The sequence below is a fragment of the Erithacus rubecula genome (genome assembly GCF_903797595.1).
Source record: "Erithacus rubecula genome assembly, contig: scaffold_407_arrow_ctg1, whole genome shotgun sequence".
Taxonomy (NCBI): Eukaryota; Metazoa; Chordata; class Aves; order Passeriformes; family Muscicapidae; genus Erithacus; species Erithacus rubecula.
The window spans coordinates 23,653-35,728 of record NW_027635929.1 but is presented as its reverse complement, the minus strand read 5'-3'; positions in this window follow the sequence as shown (position 1 = coordinate 35,728).

Genomic DNA, 12,076 nt, shown 5'->3' with positions numbered 1-12,076 from the left:
GTTGGCCTTGCCCTTAATCCTCACCCATCGGGACTCAACTTCATCATCATTAGTTTCAATAGCTATGACATCCAAAAACCTCCCTAAAATAAAGGGCCACCCCTCCACCTCTTCTCTCTTCTCTGTCTCTTCTGAAGAGTTTGTAGCCATCCAGTGCAGTGCTCCACCTGTGCCAGTCATCCCACCACGTTTCTGTGCTGGTGACTCCATCCCAGCTCTGCTGCTGCACCACGGCCTCCAGCTCCTCCTGTTTGTTACCCAGCTGCCTGCACTGGTGTACGTGCACCTCAGCTGGCCCACTGATTTAGCCAAATATCTCTATCAAATATCAAACAGTGCAAGCCACAAGAGCTGATGGCTCAGCTGATCTGGAAGGCAAGGATAAGAGTGTGTGAGTTGGCTGGTTGTGACTTGGTTTGTATTCACCTCCTGGTCAAACTTTCATGGAAGGAAAGGAACTCTCCTGAGATGCTGAGCAAAGAATGTTCAAGTACTTGCTCCAGAGCAATGCCAACCTCCAATTATCTGTGGACAGCTACAGTGGACAAATATCAGTCCGTGCCCCATCTCACAGATTGTTTAATGAGGAATTCCACCTCATTCCTCATGAGAAAAGGAACCAGAGGGCACTCAAAGCTCTCACAATGTTCAGGGACGAGTCCAGGGTGTCCTACAAGTCGATGATGACCTGGAGAAATCCCCAGACTCAGCATTGGGAACCTGATGTTGAGTTTGTGGAGGGGTTGCCCCAGGTGGCTGAACTGGCTGCAGCTGTGAGAGACTTTGAGAAGTTCTCAGAGCCAATTCATTTGGTAACTGACTCAGCCTATGTGGCATGGGGAGTGTCCAGAGCAGAGCAGGCAGTTCTCAAAGACATTGAGAATGAGCATCTCTTCAGGTTGCTTTCAAAACTAATTTATTTAGTTTCACATTGTGAGCATCCATTCTGTGTGGTGCATGTGAGGTCACACTCCGATTTGCCAGGTGAGATCACAGGAGGGAATCGTAAGGCAGAGTCCCTGGCTGCCCCAGCTGAGAAAGCACAGCTCTCTGACATCTTCCAACAGCAAAGCTGAGCCACCAGCAATAGCAGCAGAATGTGCCAGGTGTGATCCATCAGTTCCAGCTCACACAGAGTCAGGCTCGAGCCATTGTGGCCACTGTCCCAGCTGCCAGCTCCAGGCCATGCCAGCGCTGGGTGGGGGGTTGGCAGCTGTGAAGTGTGGCAGACAGACACCACACACATTCCCAGTTTCAGTCACCTCAAATGTGTTCATGTAAGCATTGACACATATTCAGGTGAGGTTCTCCTCTGCCCACACAGGATAAAAGGCTGTGCATGCCAAAGAACACCTAGTGCAAACCTTTTCAGTGCTGGGGATCCCTAGGGAAATTAAGCAATAAATGGCCCAGCATATGCATTCAAGGAGTTCCTGGAGTTTGTCCAGCAGTGGGGAGTGCAACATAAAACTGGCATCCCCCACAGGCCAAGGTGTGATGGAGCCCATCAGATGCCCAAGCAGATCCTGCCAAGACAGAGCAATTCAACTGTGTGGATGTCTCCACAGCAGAAGCTCTGCAAAGCCATGCTTACTCTCAGTTTTCTGAATTGTTCATTTGAAAACATGAATCCACCTGTGGTATGTCACTTTAACAGTGATAATCAGTTCAAACTGTCCCAGCACCCACCAGTCCTGATTAGGACCCCAGAAACTTGGGAAACCCAAGGTCCCTGTGAGCTCGTTACCTGGGGTGTGGTTATGCAGGTGTAGCCACTCCCTCGAGCCCTCGGTGGATTTCCCAGAAGTGGGTGAAACCTTTTGTCCCCAAGCATCCAGCTCTGGCAGGATGAGCAGCAAGGGCATGAGCAGCAAGCAGCTGTTGCTTCAAAAAGCAGACACCACCTGAAAGAGGAGAGAAAATCTTCCTAAGATGTGGCTACATTCCAGCAGACACAGAGACTTTTAGCAAGCTTTAAAAATGCTTGTTTTTCCTTCTAGAGAAAACCTCATGCATTTCTTTTAACTTTGTTAAACAAAAAATGGGGAGATGTTGTATTTCACTGATTTAGATGGAGAAAAGTGTTTTGTTCTGTACTCCGCTAAATTCTGTAAAGTTGGTTCAGACCTCCCTTAGCCCCTCCCCACCAGTTCAACCCCATTGGGTGCAACTCAGTTTCCCCTCCCCTGACCTAAGATTTGAAATTCCTCACCACTCCTTTGTTTGCCCTCTTTTTCCCCTGCACCCCTTCAGGAATAAAGCTTGGATTATCCCGGGAACAAGAGCTTCCTTGGTCTTTTGCTTTCTCTGTGCCAAATTCCCTCCATCTCTGACTCAGAGCTAGCCAGAAGAATGGTCAGAGTGGGGGGATCACGGCACTGCAGCCCCATCAGACTCTCCCTCTTTAAAGCAGGGGGAGGGTTGAGGGTTTCTCACCAGCTGAGGAAAAGTGCTCCTTCAGCATCTCGCCCATCTCCTTCACTAGAACCCCCATCCACTCCAGGTGGTTCCTTTCTGTGGTGGGCTGTGGGGCATGGTCAGGGCCTGGGGCAGCATCCCAAGTCTCTGGGGCTGGGTCTGGCTCTGGGGCAGCATCAGGCTTTAGGGCAGCATCCCTATTTCCTGGGTTAGGTATCAGGGTTGTTATCCCAGTCAATCCCCCCTTATCTTTGAATGCTAAATAGAACAGGCCTATCAGCAACACCAGTCACTGTATGATATCATTAGCATTTAAAGTGGATCTGAACTCCTTGAAAACTGGTGGGGTGGACTGAAAAAATTGGGTGATGGGTTGGGGGAAGATTTCCCCTGCTGTCACTTCCTCACAGTAAGTGCCATTATTGAAGTAACTCCAAAACCACACACAGTTAGAGTGTGATAACTCGAGATCCATGTGACTATGTTCCAGAGGAAGTTAAAAATCCATCAGTGCCTCACCTGATCAACCCACCAAACAAATCAAATAATAGCTACAGTAATTTTGGTGAGGGGACGAATGTTCAAATAAGTGCTTGCAAATGGGAGAGATGTATCTCTGATCACATGGAGCCCAAGCCAGATTAACTTGGACAACATGATGCCACCTAACACAAAACCTTAGGTAACTCAAGAACTGTTATTCCTTTCTTCACCCTGCTCTCAATGCCCTCAGGCCCCACTGGGCACCAAAATCTGTTGTGGTTTGGAGGACAGATACTTGCCAAGAAAGGCAGGAGCTCCTTCCAGGATGGGGAATGTAAACCCCCTCCCTCCTAATTGTTATAATTTTGCAATCAGGAGCTCTCAGGCAGAGATATGGGGTACGAGCAACAGCATATATCTAACCAGACACACAAAAACAACAGCAGCTATGAAAATGAACAACAAACAGAACAGTAACTCAGTTCCAGTCCTTTTTGGCCACAGACCCTTTTCCTGTGCCCAGTACTGGTGCTGGGGGCAGGGCAGGTCCCGTGCAGCTGTGGAGGGCTGGGACAATGTCAGCAGCGTCCCAGGTGGGAGAAGGGTGGAGGAAGGACTCCCCGCTCAGCACAGGGCTGGTGGCACTCGGCTGCATGTGCAGAGGCAGCAGCTGGAGCGGGGCAGGCAGCAGTGCAGTGTCCCACAGCACAGAACCGGCTCCTGGGCTGGGATGGGGGGCAGCGAGCAGCCCCGGACATCTTCCTGCAACCCACCGGGGAGCACGAGGGCCAGACCCCGCCCAGACACCCCCAGCTCTTTGGCCATCAGCCATCATGAGCTGGGGTGCAGCACAACAAGCTTCCTTAGCATCATAACAGGGAAAATTCCAGAGAGAGAAAGGAAGGGAACAAACCCCAACCCCCAACACAGCCACAGCAGCCTTAGTTAAAGGGCCCCTGTTTAGATAAGGGCCTGCAAACGGGAGAAATAGAGACACAACCATGTGCCACCTGAACCAGGGCAAGCTAGAGCACATGATGCCACCTAATGAGGTTTTATATCCAGCATACAAAAACTAGGTTACTCAAGAACTGTTGCTCTTTTTTTTTTCTCGATGCCCTCGTGCCAAACATAGGGTGACAAAATTTCTCTTTGAGAGACAAGTGTCTGCTAAGAAAAGCAGAAGCCTCTCTTGAAATGCACAAGGTAAACCCCCTCCCTCCAAATTACTATAATTTTGAAATTAAGCAGGTCTCAGGCAATGATATGGGAATAACAGTTCTTTTACTAGGAAAATTAAAATAAAAATACAGTATTTATTAAAAAAAAAACCAACAAAAAAACCCCAACTAAACCCCAAACACACACAAAGTCAGAATACAAGCTGACAAGTTCGGGTGCTGGTAGCAGTCCCATGGATGGTGTCTGCAGTCCTCCTGGAGTGACAGATGTAGTTCTCTTGCAGTAGTGGTTTTGTAGAAGGCTGCAGTTTTCCTCCAAAGGTCCAGTGATGATGTGGAAAGGTCTGGTCTTCCTCTGGAATCCAGAAGAAAGATTCCTATACCTCTCGGAAAAGGCTGCCTTGGTGTTCCTAAGTTTACAGATTTTATCTACAAAGGAAATCCTTGGTTCCTTCCCCTGCGTGGAGCATCTCACAATGGGATGATGTCATTTTATCAGTCATGCAATGGGACTCAACGGCCATTAACAGATGATATCTTCTTGGAGGAAGGATGGGTCCAGGAAAACATAAAGAACACTGCCCCACCTGATTTTTTACATATGCCCCATTAGCAGAGATCTCCCATGGAGATAAGGAACTCTGCTGCACCTGGTTTCAACACTTCATGAAGATGCTGATAGAATATATACTTTCGAGCACATCTTCACACTGTAACCTAGGACAGTCTGGGACTAAGTTCCTGAACTTTTTACAAGATTTTAGGGCTTTTTACTCTCTTAAGGCACTTACAGTATATTCTTAATTAAAACTAAAACTTCTACTTCGTATTTATGTGATGTAATAATATTCCTGACTTAAAACTAAAATTTACACTTCTACTTCATGTCTGTGTGACTTAATGTATTTTAATTTCTGTAAAGGCTTTAATTAAATCCCTGCATTCTCTCTCTTTGAGGGACTCAGAGAGGCTTCTATTTTACACACTCCAACAGGCTCTGATGTTGGAGTGGGGCATCACAGTGAAGGACATGGGGAGCCCATATTAGGGAAGATCCTGATACTTTCTGCCAATTTTGAGAGCTCTAAATGGCTTGTGGTATACTCACACTGAACTGCCCATGGGGATGGAGTCAGAGCAGAGCACAAAGCTCCTCCCGCAGTCAGGGCACTCACAGGGCTTCCCTCAGTGGTGACCCCGTTGGTGACGGTTCAAGGCTGAGCTCTGTGAGAAGCTCTTCCCACACTCAGGACACTCGTAGGGCCTCTCCCCAGTGTGGATTCGCTGGTGCACAGTGAGGGTGGAGTTTTCCTTGAATCCCTTCCCGCAGTCGGGGCAGCGGAAGGGCCTCTCCTCTCTGTGAATCCGCTCATGTCTGAGGAGTTTGGAGCTGGTCTGAAACCTCTTATCACACACAGGACACTGGTAGGGCCTTTCCCCAGTGTGCATGTGCTGGTGTCTTCTCAGAGTGGACATCCACCCAAAGCTTTTCCCGCATTCCAAGCAGGTGTAGGGCCGTTCCCCTGTGTGGATCACCAGGTGCCGCATCAGAGTCCAGATGGCACTGAAGCTCTTCCCGCATTTCCCACACTTGTAGGGCCTCTCCCCAGTGTGAATCCTCTGGTGTTTGGTCAGGTCTGAGCTTCTGCTGAAACCCTTCCCACATTCCCCACACTCGTAGGGCCATTCCCCAGTGTGGATCCTCTGGTGCTGGATCAGCTTGTACCTGTGGCTGAAACCCTTCCCACATTCCAAGCACTTGTGGGGCTTCTCCCCTCCATGAGGCTTCTCCACCAGCTCTGAGCTCTGCCTGCATCTCCGGCCGCCTTCCCGGCTCAGGGAGGGTCTTTCCTCCTCGCAGCTCCCTGGGCTGGGTTTGCAGCCCCTCCTCATGAGGGATCTCTGGGCCTTTTCCTCCTCCTCCATCTGTCAATGCCTCGGGAATGAAAAATCCTGGTTTGGGGAAAAAACAAGAGGAGAGGGCCTTGGGCTGGGGGCTCCTCTTGCCCAAGTGCAACTCCGAAAGACATTGGGCATCCTGTGTGTAAGGACTTCCAAAACACCAAGATTTAGCCCAAAAATGCTCCAAACATCATGATACAGATGAAAAACCCACCAAACAGCAAGATTTGGACAAACCCCCCACCAAAATATAAAGATTCAACCCCTGTCAAAAAGAAAAACACCAGCATTTATCCCTATAAATGTCAGAAACACTAAGATTCACCCCTCTCAAATCATGAATCCCTCTCTCTGGTCACTGGATGCATGTGATGGGGACAACGCTCTCAGGGCCTGGGAGAGGCTGCAGATACAGGGAGGGGTGGAACCTTCTGCTCTTTCCTGTTTCTGCTCCTCCTTCTCCTGTGTCCCTACTCTTCCCCACAGTCCTCTTCCTCCTATTATTCCTCCCTGTCCTGTACAATCCCACCTTTTCCTCCCCATATGCATTGTTTGACCATTTGCATTGGAATTTTTTCTGTATATATGTGGGTGAATTTAACTGATGGCAAAATTTCAGTATGGGGTTTTTCAATGTTCACCTTTCGGACGGATTTTGCAAAACTGGAAGAGCTTCAAAGGTGACACTTTAACAGATAAAATATTAATAGAATATTGTTAATAAGAACAAGAAAAAAGCAGATTGTGGGAGGGGGGCACATAAGAGTCATCCAATGGCTGCTCTGGAAGAGAAGCAGGGGTTCCAGACAGTTAGGAGAGAAGCTTTAAAAAAACAAATTATCTCTGCTGGGGCAAAGTGTGGACAAGCTACCAGGGTCTTCTTGCCTGGGGGGGCAATTGGGCTGATTCCCCTGGCCCTCCCCTCAAGCTCTGCCTGCCTGCACAGATGGAATTTGCACAGCTAAACACAGAGCCCATAGTGAGGATATCTGACTGCAACAGAAATTGGTTAAGTTGCAAAGAGAAACAGCAAATAGGCAACATTGTGAAAACTTTAGTAAAGAAAGTGGTGGGGAATATCCCTCTCCCCACTCCAACATGTGTTCTCTAGGTTATACAGAGTGTATTAGAGCACTGGGGTGTTTTGGCAAGTCCAGAGAAATCAGTTGAGAATCCAAGTATCTGATGACTTAATTAGAGAAAAGTGTTCAATTGATGCAGCCCTGGCTGGAGGTACCAACCAAAAATGGAGAAAAGATGAACAGACACCAGAAGAAACCCAAATCCACAGACCAGCCCCTGGGAACCTCAACAAATTCATATCAGGAGACAGAAAATCTACCAATATTTCAAGTAGCATAATTAAGTTAAAAACTACATATTATCACTGTTATTACTTTTATGATTAATTTTCATAGTATTATAAGTGTTGCTTATTATTACTAGTGTTGTTGTTATTATTATTAATGCTATTATTATTATTACTATGTACTAATGAATATATTATCAGTCCTTTAAATAACAATCAATTGGCCACCTCCAGCTCCTGACCTTCCTGCCAAGCAATCCAAAGAAAGGAAGAACAAGACATTTCACCATGGGTTGGGATGGGATCAGATTATCAATTAACAGAAGGAGGTGGAGTTTGTGGAAAATTAAATTACTCAAATTCCTGTTTGCAAATAGAAGAAACTGAACAGGGGTAGAACAGATAACACAGGAAACAAAAAAGTAGATCATGTACCAGTCCAAATGGGGAAAGGATGGCAATGGCACACGTGTTCGTGGTTCCCTGGCAGACCATGGGTTAAACGAATGCTGTTCCTCCCCTGATGTGCTGCAGCAACTCTCATCTTTTTCCCATGCCCGACACCTTGCTGAGTGCAGCTCATTCAGCAGCTGAGCAAGGGGATGCAGGTGGCAGCCAGGCCTGATCCAGAAACGGCTGCAAAAGGACAGGGAGGGAGGGCACTGAGAATAATCCCAAAATCAAAGAGGAAACAGGAATAGAGATTGAGAAAATAGTCATTAAAAGATTGTAAATACAATTCTTGAGGAAATGTGAAAAGGGATTGAATAGAGCAAGATGGATATGCTTGGAGATACGGTCAGGGACTCGTAGAGAAGGAAGTAACGGGATAGACCAGAATCTTCAGAAAATGTTTCTAATTGATACGGACTGCTACTCAACTAACATCCTGCTCAGTTCCTGAGCTACGAGAAAGAGAAACAATAGTGCCGTGAATATCGCATATTATACAAAAGGAGGGGTGCACATTAAGGGGGACATGCAGCAGGGGGATCGGGAAATCTGAACCTTCCAAGTGCCTCAGCCAGTGGGGAAAGGGAGAGGGAGATGGAGCCGGGAAAATGATGATTAAAACGGAGGCTACGTCTTAGAGACCGCACGGCAAATGCCGCATGGCCCCTTCTTTTGTTCATCAATAAAGTCACTTTACAGGACTCCTCTGTCTCCTTTGGGCACACAAAACTCTGGACACGTGAATTTTCCCGCACAGTCCTGGGGCCTCTCTCAAACATCCCGTGCCCGGCTCGGGCTCCTGCCGGGGCTCCAGGTGGGTCCCGGCTCCATCCCGGACTCACCCCCAGCTCCCACCGCCCTCAGCTCCCGCTCACCCCGAGCTCCCGGCGGTTCAGGGCAGCAGCGGCTCCCGATACCCGGGCCGGGCGCAGCGCGGAGCCGCCCCTCAGGCGAGGAGAGAAATGGCGGAGCGCGGGGAAAGGGAGGGGAGCCCGTGCGTGCAGAGCCCGCCCCTCGCTGCCATTGGCTGATTCTGCCGTCACTCCTCGTTCTCGTGAGCTGATTGGGCAGAGCGGGGACAAGCCCGGCCACGCTGCCGGAGCAGCGCTGGCTCGTCGCGGTTCCTGTGGGTAGCCCAGAAGTGGCTGCCCCGTCCCCGGGATGCTGCGCTGGGGCCGCCTCCGAGCTCCGCCACCGCCTCACCGCGCTCCGGCCGCTGCCGCCGCTCCCGGGCAGCACAGGCGCTCTGGAAATGGCGCCATGGCTGCGCCAGCATCGCTATGGGGGCGGCACCAGGGCCAGGCTTGGTCTCGCTCTGCATCTCCCTCTCCCTTTCCCCACTGCCTGAGGTACTTGGAAGCTTCAGATTTCCCGATCCGCCTGCTGCATGTCCCAGTTAATATGCACCCCTCCTTTCATGCAACATCCGATATTCACGGCTCTGTTAAGTGTTTCTCCTCGAACTTCAGGAATTGAGCAGGATCTTGGCTGAGCAGCAGTTCGTGTCAGTTAGTAACATTTTCTGAAACTCCTGGTTGTTCCCGTTCCTTCTTTTGTACAAGTCCCTGGCCATGTCTCTGAGCACATTCATCTAATTCCGTTGAAACCCTCTTCGTATTTTCTCAATAATTGTCTTTACTGTTTTAATTACTGAGAGGAATGTTACATTTGTCTTTACAAACAAACTGTAGATCTGTTGGTAGGTAAAGTTAGCACCTATAGATAAAAGAAACAATGGGAGGGATTACACTGATTGATCAATGGAAAAAGAGATTTGCCTTTACAAACAAACTGTAGGTTTGCTGGTAAATAAAATTGGGTAACAGAAGATGAAAGAAGCAACGGGGAGGGGGAAAACTGAATTCTACAAGAATTAAAAATTAAAAGGGAGGGTTATACATTAGAGGGGAATGTCAGGTGTCAGGCGTTCCGGGAAGTCTGTGCCTCTCGAGTACCTCAGCCAATGGGGAAAGAGAGAGGGAAAAGCGGCCGGGAAGTTAGGATAAAAAGGGAGGCTGCGTCCTCCAAAATTCGAGAGATCCCAGGGGAATGCCCCATGGCCTCTCCCTTTATTCGAATAAAGCCAAAAGGACTCCTCTGTCTCCTTTTTGGACATAAACCTCTGGTGTTTGTGGGTTAATTTCCCTTACAATTGGGGGCTCGGTCCGGGATATTTCCACCGTCCAGGGTGGCAGGCAGCGGTGGAGCTGAAGGCGCGCCTCACCCAGTTTCGGTGATCAGCTCCCCCGGGTGCCGGCTGGCACCGGGCGATCGATTGGGTTCCCGAGACTGTCCAGGAGACAGACGAGTGGCGGACCAGGGGGGTCCGCGAAGAGTCCGCAGGGAAGGACCACTGAAAATCTCACCGGTGAGTAAAGTGGGATCCTCGGGGAAGCAAACCTGGGAGGGCGCCCATGGAGGGCAGCACAGGTGAAACGGGGAACCCATGGAGGGTAGCACAGGTACACCTGGGAGGGCACCCATGGAGGGCAGCACAGGTGAAACGGGGAACCCATGGAGGGTTGGAAGGGTGAAGCGGGGAAAGGGACGCTGCAAAAAGGATCCCATAATAACCCCGGAGAGTCCCTTAGGGAGAATGCTGAGGTCTTGGGACAGATTGTGTGTTCACCCAGGAGTAACTATGGGAATTATGATAAAATATTGTTATTTTGTGTGGCCAGAGTATAAGCTGTCAAAGGGGCTTATAAGGCCATGTTATATAGATGCCCTGGGGGGGCAACAAGTGAGGTCGAGAAGGGGTCTCGATAATCCATGCCCTGGGGGGCAAAAAGGGGAGTCGAGAGAGGGTCTCGACAGCGGCGGATGGATGGAGAGTGTTTGTGTGTTGGAAGAGAATTGAGGAGGAGTGTGTGATAGGTATGGGCGAGGCAATGAGCAGCAGGTCCGAGCACGGAGCTGCGGGACCAGGAACACGGGCTGGGGGCTGTGGGGCTGCCAGGGCTCAGCGCGGGGCTGTGCCTGACCCCGCCATCCCCAGGCAGGGCCAGCAGTGTCCACTGGCCCCCGTGAGGCTCGGGGTGCCCCGGCCCCGTAAGGTTTGGGGTGCCCAGCCGCCTGCGATGCTGCGGGCCGTGCTCGCTGGGAGCATCGGTGGGGGAGGAGCTGTGTTTGCACTGTGACAGGACACAAACTGACTCTGGTATACCGTGTGTGATAAAGAAAGGGAGAACGAGAATAAAGGAATATATGGGAAGTGCAGATTGTACGTGAAAAGATTAGGATTCTGTTTTAAGGATTTTGTGAGTTTTGCTGGAAAATACAAGTAATACAGGGAAAGCCATGGGAGTTTGCTAAATGTGTGGGAGGGGTTTAAAAAGCATGAGTTTCTGATTGCTCCTCATTGTGACTGTAATTTACTAGGAAGAGATTTGATGACTAGAATGGGAAAGCAAATTAGTTTTGTGAAAAGTAACAAGAGTAAAAAAAAAAAAAAAAAAAAAAAGAAAAAAAAGTAACACAGAGTCTGTGTTACTGTCTGTAATATCTTTATGTAAAATGTCTGGTAGGATTTATGCTGAAATGCAGCTGCAGAGATATACGAAGTTTGTGTAGGCAAGCTTTGCAGAAAATATTAAGAGTTTACTCCACCCTCAGGAGTTAAGCTGTTGCAATATGTAGATGATTTGCTGTTATCAGGGGAGCAGAAAGAGGTGGTTGAGGAGAGAGTCAGATATTTGGGACACCTTCTGACTGAGGGGTTGCAGTGTGTTGGTCCAGAAGGAGTGCAGGGGATTTTTGCCCCAGACTGACAAGGGGTTGCGGAAATTTTTGGAGTTAGTGGGGGACTGCGGAGCTTGGATCAAGGATTTTTCTGTTGTGGCTAGACCTTTGTGTAACTTTTTAACCCAGAGCGGTCCTGGTGTTGTGATGTGGACACCAGAAGTGGAGCAGTGCTTTGGAAAATTGAGGGATGGATTAGTTGGTGCTCTGGTCTTGGCTCTTCTGGACGCAGAAAAGGAATTTCAACTACATATGGGTGTTGAGCTGGGTCATGCTAAAGGAATTTTCGTGTAAGAGAATAAGGAACACAGAGGCCTGTCGCCTGTTTTTCTGAGTTGTTAACCCAGCGGCCAGAGGCTGGCTCCATTGTCTGCAGAAACTGTGACCACAGCTCTGGTAGGGGCTGACAAGGGGAGGGTATGTGATTGTAAAAAGTTTAGCATCAGATTAAAGCTTTGTTAACTGAGAGAGCCTCTATGTGGATGACGAGTGCTCGATTATTACAATATGAATCTTGTTTAATGAAACAGGAGGATTTAGAATTTAAAAATAGGAAAATTTTAATCCAGCCTCCTGTTTGAATGGCCCC